Here is a 17,177-nt window from a genome sequence, read left to right as displayed (position 1 = left end):
AAAAAAAAAAAAAAAAAAAAACTTTTGAAAAATCATGGATAACCACAAAAGCCTAATAAGTATTAATATAAGTCGCTTTTGGTGCTTCACAACTATTTATTGGCCACTATTCTTTCCAAAATAAGGGCCTTTCGAATCACCCGATCCCCCCGGCTGTATATACAGCATATACATACATACAGCTCTAAACCTAATCTTTATTTGTTGCATCTGTTTTGAACATTGTTTTGAGCATTTCATTGCAACACAAGTTAAAAGACATGCTCTCATGTGCTTTGTGAAGCTCTCACCATCATCACCTCATTGTCCCATTGCCTCTCACACTCCTCTGCGGTGGTTTCATCATTTTCCAGGTCTGTTGATGAAGACCAAAGCCATCTGCGCGTTATTCATCTGCTCATTTCACATTGCCAATCCAAATCGCCAAGCACCAAAACATCACCCTCACATTCCTGTACGCCACAGGTCCCGTAGAGAAGAGCTGCTTTAGGTAGAGGCCAAACAGCAGCTGTGTGTCTGGCAGGTCGCTGTCCCGTAATATCATCCATGGGGAGCTGACAGCTCAGATCATCCGTCACGCAGGTGACTTTCTGAGACCACCTGACATAGAGAAGCACTCATTTCAGCAGGAGATTAAAACATCCCTCTGATCCTACTCAACTGGACACCTTCACTACCACAAGTCAAGAGTTGCGATTCTTTCAAGTGTTTAAGTGTTTCATCATTCTGTCAGAGGCTGGAGGATGTGGCTGCTTTTGAGAAAATAAGAACGTGCGTATTATTGTTTCAACTTTAAGCAACACTATGCAAGTTTTTTTCCTCACTGCTCCTCCTTGTGGTTAATAAGTGCCGTTGTTAATTACCAGTGTTCTAAAACTATCGTTGCACTTCACAGTGAGCGGCACAACTTTTGTTATTTGTTGACTAACCTGACAGAAATGGTGTATAAGCTGACATTTCATTCTGAAAACATGTTTACCGACTAGGTAAAATAGCCAGTTACACTGCACCATGTTCAACAAATATCATCACCCAACAGTCAATTGTCTCTTTCAGCTTGCTTCATTGAGCGTAAATCTGTTCTTGTAACAAACTAACAGACAAAGGGGTGGGGTTAACAAAATTGGGGCTAAAACTGTCAAACTGAATTCAAAAGTTGGACCACCACTCCAAACGTGAAGGCGAATGGTCAGACTTTGATTGAAGATTACCAAAACAAACATAATTTTAGAAACATTGTCCTCATAATAAAGGGTCTTTATTTAAGGGTCGTAATTTTGCTGTTTTATTACAATGGAATTAGTCTTATATTAATGAAAACTACTTGGATATTGGAAACCACTTATGCAACTTGATAAAATAAAATTAAATAAAATAAATAAAAAAGTGACTTTGACTATCTATTTCCTCTTTTAAATTGCAAGTTGATATCCTGCTCTTGCATTTTTTTTTTTTTGTTGTTGGTGTTTTTTTTTAATGGTGATATGAGTTGATATCTTGCAGTTTATTGCATTCAGACCAGGAATTGTGAGAGATCAACTTCATAAAATTTAATTACAAGGGGAAAAAAAGACTCACTCAATATGTATATATTTGACTTTATAACTCAAAATTGCTCGTTATTCCTTGTAAAGATGTAATTATGAGATATAAACCACTGCTAAATAAAAAATAAAATAACTGTGATCTTTTCCTGAAATTGTGAGAAAAATAATAACAACTAGTATAAGTAGTAGTAATAATAATAATTTTAATAAGTTTAGTCCAATTTTGAGCAAACAAGATTATTTTCTTAAAGGTGTTGGTTTATATTTTGCAAATCTCACTAATTTGCAAATGTGGTACTAATGGTATACTCACACTATGCTATCCGAACCATGCCCATGCCAGTTTCTCAGTTCATTTGACAAGTGTGAGTGCTCACAATCGGGCTCACGCACAGTTCAGTTCAGTTCACAGCCAGAGTGCACGCCATAGTCCGGGACTGAAGAAGTGACTTTAAAGGGATTGTTTCTTATGGATTTATTAATCATTCTAACTTTTCAAATAACAGGAATGTCATAGTTTATTAAAGATGTAAAACCCTTGCTAACTTTTATAAGCGTAAAAAGTTGTGGATCTTATCTGCAAAATATTTTGTGTGTCACTGCATCCCAAACCACTAAAATGATATAACTAAAGCAATGTCCACTGCGCTTCTCTTCCTGAAAAGTTGCATCATCGATAAATAAAGTGTGCTCAGTTTCGGAATGCAAAATGCAGTGTAGGTGCAGTCCATTGGGGTAGAGGGGAAAGGGGACAATCGTGTTTCGGTACGATTTAAGGCAATTGCACCTAGTGTGATTATGCCCTAATACAAATGTTTTGAAAAATGAAATCAGAACTGCAATTGTCATCATGAAATTTTGGGAGAAACAGCCAAGTTTTTTTTTTTTGCACAATTCTCTGGAAAAAATAAAAAAACTGAAAGTTTATGTGTATAATTTCAATGAATTATGAATCAAATTGCTAGTTGAACATAAGTGAAGTTTATTTTTAAACTAATTTCAAGAGGAGCACGCGCTTATGATTGATAGCACCTGGTCCACATTAGCTAACACTGATTTACCAATCAGACGACTCGTTAACCACTATAAATAACCAGAGTATCTTATTTCAGCCATCTTCGTCTTGAAGAATCCCCCCTCCTACTCCCATTTCCTTGTCAGGGCAGCACGGAGGCCTAGTGGTTAGCCTCACGGCCGCACAGCAAGAATGCCAGCGGCTCAGACAATACCTGGCCAGGTTGGCGTTTCTGTGCGGAGTTTGCATGTTCTCCTTGTGTTTGCGTGGGTTTTCACCGGGCTCTCCGGTTTCCTCCCACAGACCAAAAACATGTTACATAAGTAAATTGACAAATCTAAATTGACAGCATAGACACTTCATAGCATTATAATCTTCTTCCAACATTATCAAGCAGTGGTGTTCTTGAGACCTACCTGAACTCGGACTTCCCTCTCGCCCTGTAGTGGGCGAACTCTTAAAATTTCTAATAAAAAAGGTCTGAATTTCAAGTTTAAAAATATGCAGTTCTGTGAAAAAACCCTTTTGGGTTTCTAACACACATCCAATCGCAAAAGACAATGTGCAATCTGATCAATCAGAGCAGAGCTGACTTATGGAAAGGAGTGGTTTAGAGAGAACAAATGCTTGAAGAATCCATGCTGTGAGAAAAGTTTCATTTGTCATTTCCTTGGGGACTAATTCCTTATAAATACTTACTAATCAGGAATATTTCAATTCGAGAAGTTTGTTGGCACCTCAGGTCAAATGAATTAGAGCCATGGAAACAGTATACCATTCAGAAGGAAAATTAATTGCTTTTTTGGAACACTCAAATTGGAGAATAAAATCAGTGCAGACCAGAAAATCTGATAAAACGGCCAGCTTTCTTTACTAATGGGGATAAATGGAATCCTTATTTTTAAAGGAGAGTTGCTTTTATAGAAAGTACTTTTATTAATAAGTAACTTTTATTAATTTAATTAGTAATTGACCACTCTTTGGTGCATTCAGTTATGGAAGACTGTATTTCCTTCATGTCAGTATAGAAGCACAAGAGCGAAATGGACAAGTCTTTCGGGAGAAGCCATTTACGTACATCATTATTTCTGCTTTTTTTATTACAACAGTCCTAAAAGATTGTCAAGACTTTGAGTGACAGCGATGATTTTCATCAGTTTTCAATAGCTAGCACACAATATGAGAATGCAACAAAGGTAGAGATGATAGGAGTTATTACATGTGCCTTAATAGATGTATATGTGCACTGTGCATGTTCGCTTGGGCTGGAAGGTGTTTAAATATCTCGCTGGCATGGCAACAGCTCAAGGTAATTATAGAGTACTTTTGTCATTTCTCACCTCTGTCATCGAGCGAATACGTGACTGGGGTCCGTAGCGCGAATCAATCAAGTAATCAGTTTTTAACTGACGAGAGTATGACTAATACAGTTCTTCTTTTCTGTCGCCGTCTAAAGGAAGATTATGACGGAGGATGTCTATGATGACGGTAAATTGCTTTTCCAAAGTATAACATAATCATAACAGCTTATTTGGACAAAGTGCTTCGATTTCATGCTATTATTTTTGCCAGGTCTCACATCACGACCAGCAAGAATTACAGGTCATGCTTAATACCTAGCAGTTTGGTGGTCCAAATCGCTCAGTTAGCTAGATAATAATAAGATGCGATATTCAGAAGAAATTTATTCTGTTCCTACTTGCATTCATATACTGTCTAGTGGAAAGATATTAGTGTTGTTATGTTACTTGTAACTGGATGTGATTATGGTATTAGCTCTAAATAGGTCTAAGCGATATACAGTTGAAGCCACAATTATTAGCCATCCTGAATTATTAACTCCCTGTATAATTTCCCCCAATTTGTGTTTAAAAGAGAGAATAAATATAATTGTTTTTAATAACTAATTTCTTATAATCTTAGGTTTCATTTATCTTTGCCATGATGACAGTACATAATATTTTACTAAATATTTTTCATGATCTTCAGCAATAAGTGTTATTTCAGTATTACGTGATATGAATATTGTTGTTCAAAAAGCCCCTATTATGCATAAAAAGGTCAAATTTTGGTTTGGGGGTCTCTAACAACAGTCTGACATGCATGCAAGGTTAAAAAACACTTACATTGTCTTTTATTCTATGCATTTTTTTTTACCTAACTATCCCAATGACTCAATGACATTTGATTTGCTCAGCGATTTATTTGTTCCCAAACCCCTCCTTAGCCCGATGCTAATCTGCACTCATTAGTTCGATGACCAAGTCTACTGCATACAGCCCGAGATATAGAGAAATGCCCACAATGGCTTATCAACAATGTTGAAGTAGTCAGAGTGCAGAGTGTATGTGTGAGCCCAGTGCAGGAGTGCATTAAAGCAATGCAGTTTAACATCAGCATGTTGCTCTATTGTTAACCATGACACACATTTATATTCACAGTATTAATCCCCACAGTGGCAAAAGCTGAATTATTTTGAAACTTGACCGCCACACTTGTGAAGAAACAGCTGATGATGGCCATAGCAACGACACATGGCAGTGGATTGCGATCTCTTAAACACGTTTAAATCTGTAAACAAAGCGTCACTCGTCACATTTTCAACGTGGTTTTAGACACAATATGACTATATAAAAAGTGAGCCAGATGCAGTACAAGCCATATGGAGTGTTTACAAATAACAAAAGACTATTAAATAAATAATTTGCAAGCTAAAGAAAACAAGGAGGCATTTTAATTTTAAACTTAAGTTACTTAGACTTGTGAAATGGAGGAAGAAACTGATCCATGAACTATGTACTGTAAAGTTCCTTTCAAACTCTGACAAAGTCCCATACATCAATAGTCTTTTCTGATCCTTCCTTTAACAAACGGCCAACGAATTCCTTGTTGTTAGAGTGAGTGAATGAGTATATCACTCATTTTCAGTAGCCAGTCAAAATGCTACATGAAGTATTCACAAATTCTTAGCACGCCTGCTACGAGGTGTACACATGTGTGATACTGCATGACAGATTAGTGTTTAACTGAAGTTAAAATGATCAAATAAACTGTGAGAGGTTTGAGCCCTAGCACACAGTCAGTAATATTCTACTTAAAGGAGGTGTTCTTTGAACTGTCAAGACACCTTTATAATTGTTGTAAATGAGGGCGATGCCAACCCTCTTGTGCACCACCAGAGGGAACCATCGCCAGAATTCTGATTCGACTCACGGACTCAAAATCCCATAAGCCCTGCTACCTGGCACTGATTACGGTCCAGGTGCAACTCATCAGCTCTCGTGTATATATACCACACTCACGCTCCGGTTCGTTGCGAAGTCTTGATTTGCCTGGCTGTCATTTCTGAGCGTTCCATACTCCCTGCTTCGGACTGATCTGTGTTTCTGACCCTGTGCTTGTTCTACGATTACGAAAGACATCTGCCTGCCCCTGATCTCCAGCCTGTTATTCTGACCAGTAAGATATCTGCCTGCCTTTGAACTTTTGCCTGTCCCACGTTCTGTCTCCTGGATTGCCCCTTTGTGTTTGTTTGTATGTATGCTCTTAATAAAGCTTGCAAATGGATTCAATGCCTTCTGACTCATCACAACAGAAGACTTCGCCACTACAGAATCCAGCAGCTTTAGCACAAGTCTCGACTGAACTTTCCGCTCAAGCCACTCAGTTAGCCACCCATCATCAACAACTCACCCATCTAACTTCTCTCACGGAGGAACTGGTGAGAGCTATGCAGCAACTCCGTCATCCGAATCCTGCAGTTACCCCGCCTGCTACCATGACAGCTTCTCAACCAACGCATGTCTCCAATGCTCCGGCTACCGTAAGTCCCCGATTAGCTTTTCCTGAATAGTTTGGTGGGTCACCTTCTCGCTGCAAAGGCTTCTTATTGCAATGCAAACTATTTGTTAACCAACAACCTGCATTATATCCCACTGATTCTAGTCGGGTGGCTTTTGTATGCAACCTGTTAACGGGGAAAGCGCTGGAATGGGCTACAGCGATATGGAAGGAGGAGGAATGTAACTATCCCACATTTGAAACTTTTCTCAAGCAATTTCGGGAAGTGTTCGAGCACCCAGCAGATGGGAGAAGCCCCGGTGAGCAGTTACTTTCTCTTACACAGGGGCGTAACACAGCTGCAGAATACGCCCTGTCATTTCGCACTCTCACCGCTCAAACTAACTGGGTTGAGGATACACTGAAGACACTATTCAGACGGGGTCTGAATACCAATCTACAATCCGAATTGGCTTGCCGTGACGAAGGAAAGAAATTGAACGAACTCATTGAACTTACCATCCGTCTTGATCATCTGATTCGCAGCCGTAGAAATCCTCGCACACAGCTCCATGTTTCAAGTGACACGCCCCCTGATGAACCCATGCAACTGGGTTTCACCCGTCTCACCCATGAAGAAAGAATGCATCGATTACAAAATCATCTATGCCTGTACTGCGGTCAATCAGGGCACAGGAAATCCACCTGCAGCGTACGACCTCAGACACCAGTTCAATCGGTGAGTCCTTCCCATGTTCCTGCACTTTTCAGTGTACTGATTCCTGTGATTATTAAATTTGATAAAAGAATGATTAATACTACGGCTCTTGTCGACTCTGGATCTGCCGGAAACTTTATATCTAAAAAATTTGCTTTATGTCACGAACTATCTCTCAGCTCATATGATTCCTGTCTTGCAGTGGAAGCACTAGACGGTCGTCCTGTGGGTGAAGGACGCATCCGTATGATTACGAATAAGCTACAGTTACAAGTTGGTGTTCTACACATTGAAGAAATGCAATTCTACATTATTGATTCAGTTAATCATCCACTGGTGTTGGGACTGCCCTGGTTAAGGCGACATGATCCTCATATCTCCTGGAGGGACGGACAGATATTGCAGTGGAGTGAGTCATGCATGAAACAGTGCATCCAGCCCATTCACAAAATTCCATTACGAACCACCAATGTGTTACCTGAACTCGTTGATGAACTAATCCCCATTGAGTACCATGACTTACATGAAGCTTTTAGCAAACAAAAAGCTACTCAACTTCCCCCACATCGACCAAGTGATTGTGCTATTGAGTTAATTCCAGGTTCAAGTCCTCCAACGGGTCGAATATTCCCTCTGTCACAACCTGAGCACAAGGCAATGTCTGAATATATCGACGAGGAATTGGCCAAGGGTTTCATCCGACCTTCTACATCTCCTGCTTCAGCTGGATTCTTCTTTGTAAAGAAGAAAGATGGCAGTTTACGTCCCTGTATTGATTACCGAGGGCTCAATGAAATCACCGTAAAATTCCGCTATCCACTACCCCTCGTACCTCCTGCCCTGGAACAATTAAGAAAGGCTAGATATTATACCAAGCTTGATCTTCGCAGTGCATATAACCTTGTCAGAATCCGTGCTGGTGACGAGTGGAAGACCGCGTTTTCCACCACTAGGGGGCACTATGAGTACACGGTAATGCCCTTCGGCCTGTCAAACTGTCCATCCGTGTTCCAATCTTTTATGAACGATGTCTTTCGGGATATGCTGGATCGCTGGGTCATCATTTACATCGACGACATCCTCATATATTCTAACACGATGAAGGAACATGTTGAACATGTACGTATGGTGTTGCAACGCATGATTCAACATCGTCTGTACGCCAAATTAGAGAAGTGTGAATTTCACCAGACACAGATCGCCTTTTTGGGATACGTCATCAGTGCAGAAGGGATTACCATGGATGATACGAAGGTACAGGCAGTTCAACGATGGCCGTTACCCCAGAATCTCAAGGAGTTGCAGCGATTTCTAGGTTTTGCCAACTTCTATAGACGGTTTATCAGAGGCTTTAGTTCAATAGCCGCACCATTAACAGCCATGACCAAACGAAATTCCCACAAACTATCCTGGTCCTCTGAAGCACGCCAAGCATTTAGCGATCTGAAGACTCAATTCACCACAGCTCCTATTCTCCGTCATCCCAACCCAGACCTACCTTTCATTGTGGAAGTGGATGCATCCAACACAGGAGTCGGTGCTGTGTTATCTCAACGTCAGGGTCAACCATCCAAAATGTATCCATGTGCCTTCTTCTCCCGTAAATTGACCAGCGCAGAACGAAACTATGATGTGGGAAATCGCGAATTACTGGCAATGAAATTAGCCCTGGAAGAATGGAGACACTGGCTGGAGGGGGCTAGTCAGCAATTCACCATATTAACTGACCACAAGAATCTGGAATATCTTCGCTCAGCCAAACGTCTAAATCCCAGACAAGCTCGCTGGGCTTTGTTCTTCACCAGATTCGACTTCATTGTCACCTATAGACCAGGGAGTAAAAACAGTAAGGCAGATGCACTATCCAGGCTATCAGAGGATAAAACCCCAATTAGTGATGAAACCATTATTCCTACGAACTTACTAGTGGCTCCAGTACAGTGGGACATACTTACCGAGATCCAAGAGGCCAACCGAGAAAACAACCCTCCAGTAGACTGTCCGAATCACCTGATTTTTGTACCCAATAACATACGTACCAGATTACTGACCCATATTCATGACACTCCCAGTTCGGGGCATCCAGGCATCACTGCAACTTTGGAGTTAGTCAAAGCCCGTTTCTGGTGGCCGTCCCTCACGAAGGATGTAATTAATTATGTTCAGAAATGTAAAATTTGCCAAAGCACGAAGGCATCTCACCAAACCCCTGCTGGCCTGTTACAACCGCTACCGGTTCCGCAACGGCCCTGGTCCCATATAGCGGTGGACTTCATTACGGATCTCCCTGTTTCCCAGAACAACACAGTCATTCTCACGGTGGTTGATCGTTTCTCCAAGGCTTGTCGCCTAATACCGTTGCCCAAATTGCCCTCTGCCTTTGAAACCGCAGAAGCCCTGTGCAATCATGTATTTCGAATGTTTGGCTTACCTGATGATATCGTCTCAGACAGGGGATCCCAATTCACTTCCCGGGTATGGTCCGCTCTCTGTAAAAATCTAAATATTAATGTTAGTCTCACCTCAGGGTACCACCCTCAATCCAACGGCCAAACTGAACGTATGAATCAAGAAGTCATTCGATTTCTACGTTCCTACTGTCATCAGCAACAGCACGACTGGAGTCGCTATCTGATGTGGGCAGAATATGCACAAAATTCATTAATAAAGCCAGCCACGGGTATTACGCCATTCAAATGTATTCTTGGCTACCAACCACCCCTGTTTCCATGGTCCGGAGAACCCACTGAGTTACCTGCTGTCACGGATTGGCTGCAGCGGAGTGAGGATGTCTGGAACCAGGCTCACAGACATCTCATGAGGGCAGTCAGGAGGAGAGAGATTCAGGCGAACCGTCACCGACGCCAGGGACCCACGTATCAACCGGGGCAGTGGGTGTGGTTGTTGACACGAGACCTTCGTCTGAGATTGCCCTGCCGCAAACTCAGTCCCAGGTATGTAGGGCCATTCAAAATTGTACGCCAGATTACTCCAGTGTCTTTTCGCTTAGCCTTGCCTAATCATTATCGTATTTCTCCTACTTTCCACATGTCATTACTCAAACCCGCTGGTGGTCCACGAGAGGAGGCGGTTGAGGAGGAATCGGAAACCAGGACCCCTCCACCTGTCATGATCGAGGGCGAGGAAGCTTACCTCGTTCGAGAAGTGCTGGACTCTCGACGTCGGGGTGGCGCCCTCCAATATCTGGTGGACTGGGAAGGGTACGGTCCAGAGGAACGGTCCTGGGTGAATGCTAGAGATATTCTAGACCCAACTCTCACGGAAGAGTTTCATCAAAGGTTCCCAGAGAAACCAGCCCCCCGACAGCGCGGTAGACCCCGGCGTCAGGTGCCTTCTCGCTTCAGGAGCCGCTCGCAGGAGGGGGGTTCTGTTGTAAATGAGGGCGATGCCAACCCTCTTGTGCACCACCAGAGGGAACCATCGCCAGAATTCTGATTCGACTCACGGACTCAAAATCCCATAAGCCCTGCTACCTGGCACTGATTACGGTCCAGGTGCAACTCATCAGCTCTCGTGTATATATACCACACTCACGCTCCGGTTCGTTGCGAAGTCTTGATTTGCCTGGCTGTCATTTCTGAGCGTTCCATACTCCCTGCTTCGGACTGATCTGTGTTTCTGACCCTGTGCTTGTTCTACGATTACGAAAGACATCTGCCTGCCCCTGATCTCCAGCCTGTTATTCTGACCAGTAAGATATCTGCCTGCCTTTGAACTTTTGCCTGTCCCACGTTCTGTCTCCTGGATTGCCCCTTTGTGTTTGTTTGTATGTGTGCTCTTAATCAAGCTTGCAAATGGATTCAATGCCTTCTGACTCATCACAACAATAATCATGACATATGTCATGAATATGAAGGAGAATCGGTGCATGCTTATAACAAATGTCATTAAGCGTCATTCACTCATTTGTCATTCTAAATGCAAATATACAGTAACATTGAGTGAGATGTCTTTATGACAACTTGACAAATACATTTATGTCTTTGTCATAACAACTTGCCATTATTAAGACAGCATAGCATGTCATAAATCTCTCATGAAACATGTTTTTCATTTGGCCATTATAATTGTCATGAATATTTTTCTGATAGCTTTTTTCAGTGGAACAAACTGAATTCGTCATTAAAATTGTCAATATTCTGCCAAAATTTTTTTTATTACAGAATCATTAATATTTAATGAAATTTAGTGATAAATCAATAACAATTTCAATTTGTAACACTATAGTTCAAGAAAGGTCAAGGAAAATATTAAAGGCAGTGCTGTTATAAAATTCTTGGCACAATTTTAATGGCCTAAATACAATCATGTTGATGACAGATTTATGACAAATTATGTTGTGCTAGTTATGTCAAGTTTTCAAGACAAAAACAAGTTGTTTTGTCATGGTAATATTAAGATATTTTCTGATTGTTGAATCTCAGAAAGTAATATGTTTTTTTTCAATATAGCACACTAAGGCTGTGCAATTAAAAATTTTGATTTTGGCTTCGAATGATTATGAAAAACCATTAATCGAGATAAATGATTATTGCATCATATACTGCCCCCTTTCCAGTTGTACACATTTGTTGCTCTTAAAAGTGCAAACCTATTTCTGAACTTAATAATTTTAAAAACTTATTTCTAATAACTGATTTCTTTTATCTTTGTTATCATGACAGCACATACTATTTTACTAGATATCTTTCAAAACACAAGCATTTAGATTCAAAGGCTTAATTAGGGTAATTAGGCAGTTCATGGTATAGCAGTAGTTTCTTCTGCAGACAATCAAAAATGTATTGCTTATGGGGGCTAATAATATTGACCTTAAAATGGGTTTCAAAATATTTAAACCTGCTTTTATTTTAGCCAAAATAAAACAAATAAGCCTTTCTCTAGACGAAAAAATATTATAGGAAATACTGTTAAAATCCCTTGCTCTGTTAAACATAATTGAGAAATATTTATTTTTTTAAAAATTCTCATGAGCGCTTATAATTTTGACTTAAACTGATAATCGTTTTGAATAATCGTGATTACAATTATGACCAAAATAATCGTGATTAGGGTTTTTCCCAAAATCGAGCAGTCCTATAACACACTACTCTAACAATAACAGATCAGGCCTGGGTCAAATACTTTGGTTTAATTAAAAAGACCATAAACTCACAACTTACTTCCCATAATTTGCTGTAGTTCAGAATTTCATGCAAAGATTAGTGAGGACTGAAACAAGCCAAAGCATCCTTATATCAGATCCTAATTATTTTGCATTTGGCATACATGTAGTGATAGCCAATTCTGAAACAAAGCTATTCAAAAAAACCTATAAAAATAACCCAAATTCTGACATTCAACTTGAGATCCATCGGAAAGCATAGCATAATTATTTATTGTGTTTATTTGGAACAGATGCATTTTATTAAATCTGTATAATCTCTCATATTATTTTGCTCTTTTTATTTTCTTAGACGTGTCTCTTTAGTTTTATGCCTGTATTGACAGTTGTAGCCCTTTTGGCACATAGAATGGAATGTAGAACTGAATAGCTCAATGGAACGTTCATTCATAATTGACAGCCTGATCAATACAAAAGGTTTGTCTTTGCGCAGAGAAGTTAACCCTTAAAGTGCACCATTGTGGTTGTACCATCATGATATCAGATAGTACAGAATTGCAGCGGTAATCTGACCTTATTTTTGGACCAAGCAGAACATAACTAGCTAAGTAAATACACCTGTCAGTCACTTTATTGGTGGTTTAGACTGTGCTGCTGCTGCAATAAAATAACACACATTTCGATGGAAGCTTGTTTCTCTATTACAGTAAAATAAAAAGACAAATAGGAAAGTCACACTGGGAGATATAAGGTCACATCGTGAGAAAGTGAAATAATAAAAGTCTTTGGCCATGTGTCCACCTAAGTATATTTAGCCAGCTGAAAATGCCAAAGCAGATCCTGATAACAGAATATCCACAATGATGTTAGCAGTAGCTCATTTCAGATATTGGGGAAGAATAATGTTAAGCAATCTATAAACTAACCGGCCACTTTATTAGGTACACCTTATTAGTACCGAATTGGATCCCCTTTTGCCTTCAGAACTGCCTTTATCCTTCTTAGCATAGATTAAACAAGGTACTGGAAATATTCCTCAGACCTTTCTGTATTGACATGCTAAGATCGCGCAGTTGCTGCAGATTTGTCAGCTGCACACCCATAATGCGAATCTCCCATATCACCACATCCCAATGGTGCTCTATTGGATTGAGATCTAGTGACTGTGGAGGCCATTTGAGTGCAGTGAACTCATTGTCATGTTCAAGAAACCAGTCCGAGATGATTCACGCTTTATGACATGGTGTGTTATCCTGCTGGAAGTAGCTATTAAAAGATGGGTTCACTGGTCATAAAGGGATGGACATGCTCAGCAACAATACTCAGGTAGGCTGTGGTTGCCACGATGCTCAGTTGGAACTAATTGGCCCAAAGTAAAATATCGACCCACGAAAATATCCCCATAACATTATACCACCTGCCTGAACTGTGACTGATTAGAAATTTTGGTTAACGAGCAGTTGGACAGGTGTACCTAATAAAGTGGCAGATGAGTGTATTTATCCTCCATATTTCCATTGCTGTGGTTGTCAATGTTGATTGATCTATCCTGTCATCCATCATTCATTGTGCCATCATCCTTCCATCCATCTACAAGTCTTGTGTATTTATGCACTGCTATCAGTCAGTGTTTCCCCACCCTATTCCTGCAGGCACACCAACAGTCTATATTTTGGATGTCTCCCTTATATGGCCCATTCATCTCAGTTTTTGGAGTCTCTTAATGTTCTGATGAGTTGATTTAGGTGTGTTTCAATAGGGAGAGGTTGAAAATGTATACTGTTGGTGTGTCTTTAGGAACAGGGTTGGGAAACACTGCTATGGGAACATGTCCTAATTTTGTATGCATAAAAATGGATACAGCTAGTAAGTTTGTCATTTCTAATTTAAGAAGCTTCACAAAAAACACAGCTTTTTGGGCTGGTAAAATAGTTGAGGCGCAACCGAGGTGTTTTCAATCATGTCCTCCTGCCACCTAACATGCAGTCACTTGCTCTGCTGATCTACTGTATGTGGCTCGCTTGTATTCTCTCAGCAGACAAAACAATAGCTTTGGTTTGTTTGTCTCATATTTACTCTAGGGCTCAGGCTCTGCTGTAAGGGGATGGTCGCGTTTCATATTTGTCATGGCCGGCTGAGAGCATGGAGCATATTGCAGGTGTAACTCAGAGCCCCTCCTTAGACAGATTGTTTCCCCTCATGACTGTGAGTTATTGCAAGGGACCGCATTTCTGTCAACAAGCCCAGCTCAGGGACCAACCAATCATAATCTAATCTTCTGAATGGGCTCAGTGTTGTGGGTGATTGAAATTGTTTATTGTACGTGGCACAACATTTCAAGTCCTGATTAAAAAAAAATATACACGGCGCCTCTTATTGACCTGTGCACTTTTTAAGGCGTTCGAGAGCCAAAGGGCAAAAACTGAGATATTTCTCATAAGACAGCCCTCAGGCCAACAATTTTGAAATGAACCGTTTGTGTAGGCAAGAGATCAGAGATGGAATTTTAATATTCGCATTTAGAAGGAAAAAATAAAAGCAGGCTGTGCCCTTAAACAGGTGTTCCTCTCTCTGTGTGAGTGCGTGTGTGTGTTTAAAGTCAAACATGCACAGCTGTTTGCTTTCTCTGTGTCCACAATGATGAGAGGTTTAGCGCAGATTCTTTCAGGATGTGTCAGTTGTGTTTAGTATTGTATGAACATCCCACACCGTGAACATGGGAAATCATCTTAGAGAAGTAATGCAGATTATCCATTTGCACAGAACACATGCGATACTAAACAATACGGATTTCATGATTTTGCTAGCTCTGTCAGGCCTGTAGTTGTATCTTTGCTGCTACTGATTACAACTAAAACATTCGATTTTTGTAAAAATAAATAAATAAATAATGGGCTAATTAAAACAGCTAATTGTATAGATGAATAGTAGAAGTATATGATTAAATGTGCTTTGATTATGAATGATTAATATAAATAAAATATTTCAATGTGAAGTTTATGTACATATTGACTACAATACATTAGGGTTGCCACGATACCATTAATTAATGTTACTATACTATACCAGCTGAAGTATCACGATAGTTGTATTGCAATACTGTAATACATAACTCAAATTATAAAGAACATTTTCAGAAATACGATATTTTACATCTTATAATAGGTCATGCATTTAATTCATAATTTCATTATTATTGAAAAAAAAAGTATTATTTGCACATCACTTCACCTAAAATCCATTATTTTTATTTTGTAAATAAAGGACCAACAAAAAATACATTAAAATAAAGATACAAACTGTACCAAACTAAATTTGTTAAAAAAAAAAAGCACATTCAAACAAAATTAGGCTTTATGGAATGATCAAAATTTTTTTAATGTTTCCAGTTGCTATTTTGGGTTTTTCATCAACTTTTTTTTTTTTTTTTAGTCTTATCAGGTAACAATCCAAAATAATTCAAAATTTCACTTTGTGAGTCATTCTTTTTAAGAGATTGTCGCGATTTTTGCAGCTACTAAATCCTATTCAGAGTAACAGAAATGAACAGAGTTTGAAATATTTTAAAGCCATTGTATAACAATACTACCATTACCAATAAACCATGCAACCATACTATACAAAGCAATTGTGATTATCTAAATAAAATTTAACTAGAATAATATGAATATTTATTAATTTTCCTGTGACTTAGTTCCCTATTTATCAGGGGTTGCCACAATGGTATGAACCGCCTAATATTCTGGCATGTGTTTTAGACAGGGGATGCCCTTTAGCCACAACCTAGTACTGGGAAAACCCTTACACTCTTGCATTCACGCTGGCACTCGTTCACTAAGGCCAATTTTGTTTACGCAATTCACTCATACTGAATGTCTTTGGACTTTTGGGAAAGTGGAGGAAACCCACACGAATGCAGAGAGAACATCCAGACTCCACAAAAAAAATACCAACTGGCCCTGCCGGGATCAAACCAGCAACTTTCTTGCTGTGAGGTGACAGTGCTAACCACCATCTACCAAGCCGCACGGTGGTCTACCAAGCCGCACGCCATAATATGATTAATTTTTAATTAAAGTATTTTAATTGATTGAAGTATTTTAATATTATTCAGTGCTTCCTACTGGTTTAAAATATACTTGCAGTGGTGGCCGGATTGAAACACACCATTTACCATGGCACATGTGTTCCAACATGCGACAAAAAAGGGATTTTTAACAATATTTTTATTTATCATACACATTATTTTTAATAGGTGGAAGGTTTTTTTTAGACTGTTAAAAAAAACAAAAAAAATCCACTATTTGTTTTACTTTTATACTATTCAGGAGCCATGTGCACCCACTGACAGGTAAAATCTGCTGCTGACATTTTGTACTGTATTGCCAAAGCACGTTAGATGTGTATAAAATATGTAATATATCAACATCGTCAAAATTATAAAATAATGCAGCAAATGAGAAATAAATGACATGAAGGAACTGAAAAATCTATAGGAAAAAAATCTAGGTTATTTAAATAAGGCAAATAAGTTAATTAAGCATTTCTAATGGTGTATATATATTTGCAACCAGTTTAGATGTAATTTTTGTCCTCTGAGTAAATAGAAAAGTTTATCTGATTTCTTTAGATGAAATGATTATTATATAAAGTTTCTCTCAGTCTTTTGGCTGTGCACGCGCTGTCAACTGCAAAGCCAAGTGAAAGAAAATCAGGTTTCAAATAAAAATGACGATGGCTTAGAAAGCGAAACCAAAAGCTGAATACTGGACCAAATTTTCTGAGATTTAGAAACCTTGGGTGAATGCATTTTTAAGTCTTAAAAAGGAACATCACTGTGGGTCTCTGCAGAGCATGTAAGATTGTCTGTGAGAGTGTTGACAGTTCTCGCACACACAACGAAAAGCAGTAAACGTGTAGGGTGGCAGGAGATTTTCCACTAGTGAATAGATTGTGGATGGTTTGCTATTGAGCAGATACAAAAAAAGTGTA

At 39.4% G+C, this 17,177-nt stretch overlaps 1 protein-coding gene and 1 long non-coding RNA gene across 9 annotated transcripts in view; one reads left to right on the top strand and one right to left on the bottom strand.

Annotated features, from left to right (window-relative positions):
* sdk1a (sidekick cell adhesion molecule 1a) overlaps positions 1–17,177 on the top strand; it is a 534,279-nt gene that overhangs the window by 131,080 nt on the left and 386,022 nt on the right. The gene's annotated exons all lie outside the window — the stretch shown is intronic.
* LOC141381260 (uncharacterized) lies at positions 2,639–15,505 on the bottom strand. The gene is made up of 3 exons (XR_012401166.1): positions 13,660–15,505; positions 10,904–13,099; positions 2,639–5,689 (listed from the first exon to the last, which is right to left on the bottom strand). It is a non-coding gene; the product is annotated as an uncharacterized lncRNA (long non-coding RNA).

Source organism: Danio rerio, chromosome 3, assembly GCF_049306965.1.
Source record: "Danio rerio strain Tuebingen ecotype United States chromosome 3, GRCz12tu, whole genome shotgun sequence".
NCBI lineage: Eukaryota > Metazoa > Chordata > Actinopteri > Cypriniformes > Danionidae > Danio > Danio rerio.
Note: the sequence above shows the minus strand (reverse complement) of the source record. Positions and strands in the feature narration are given on the sequence as shown.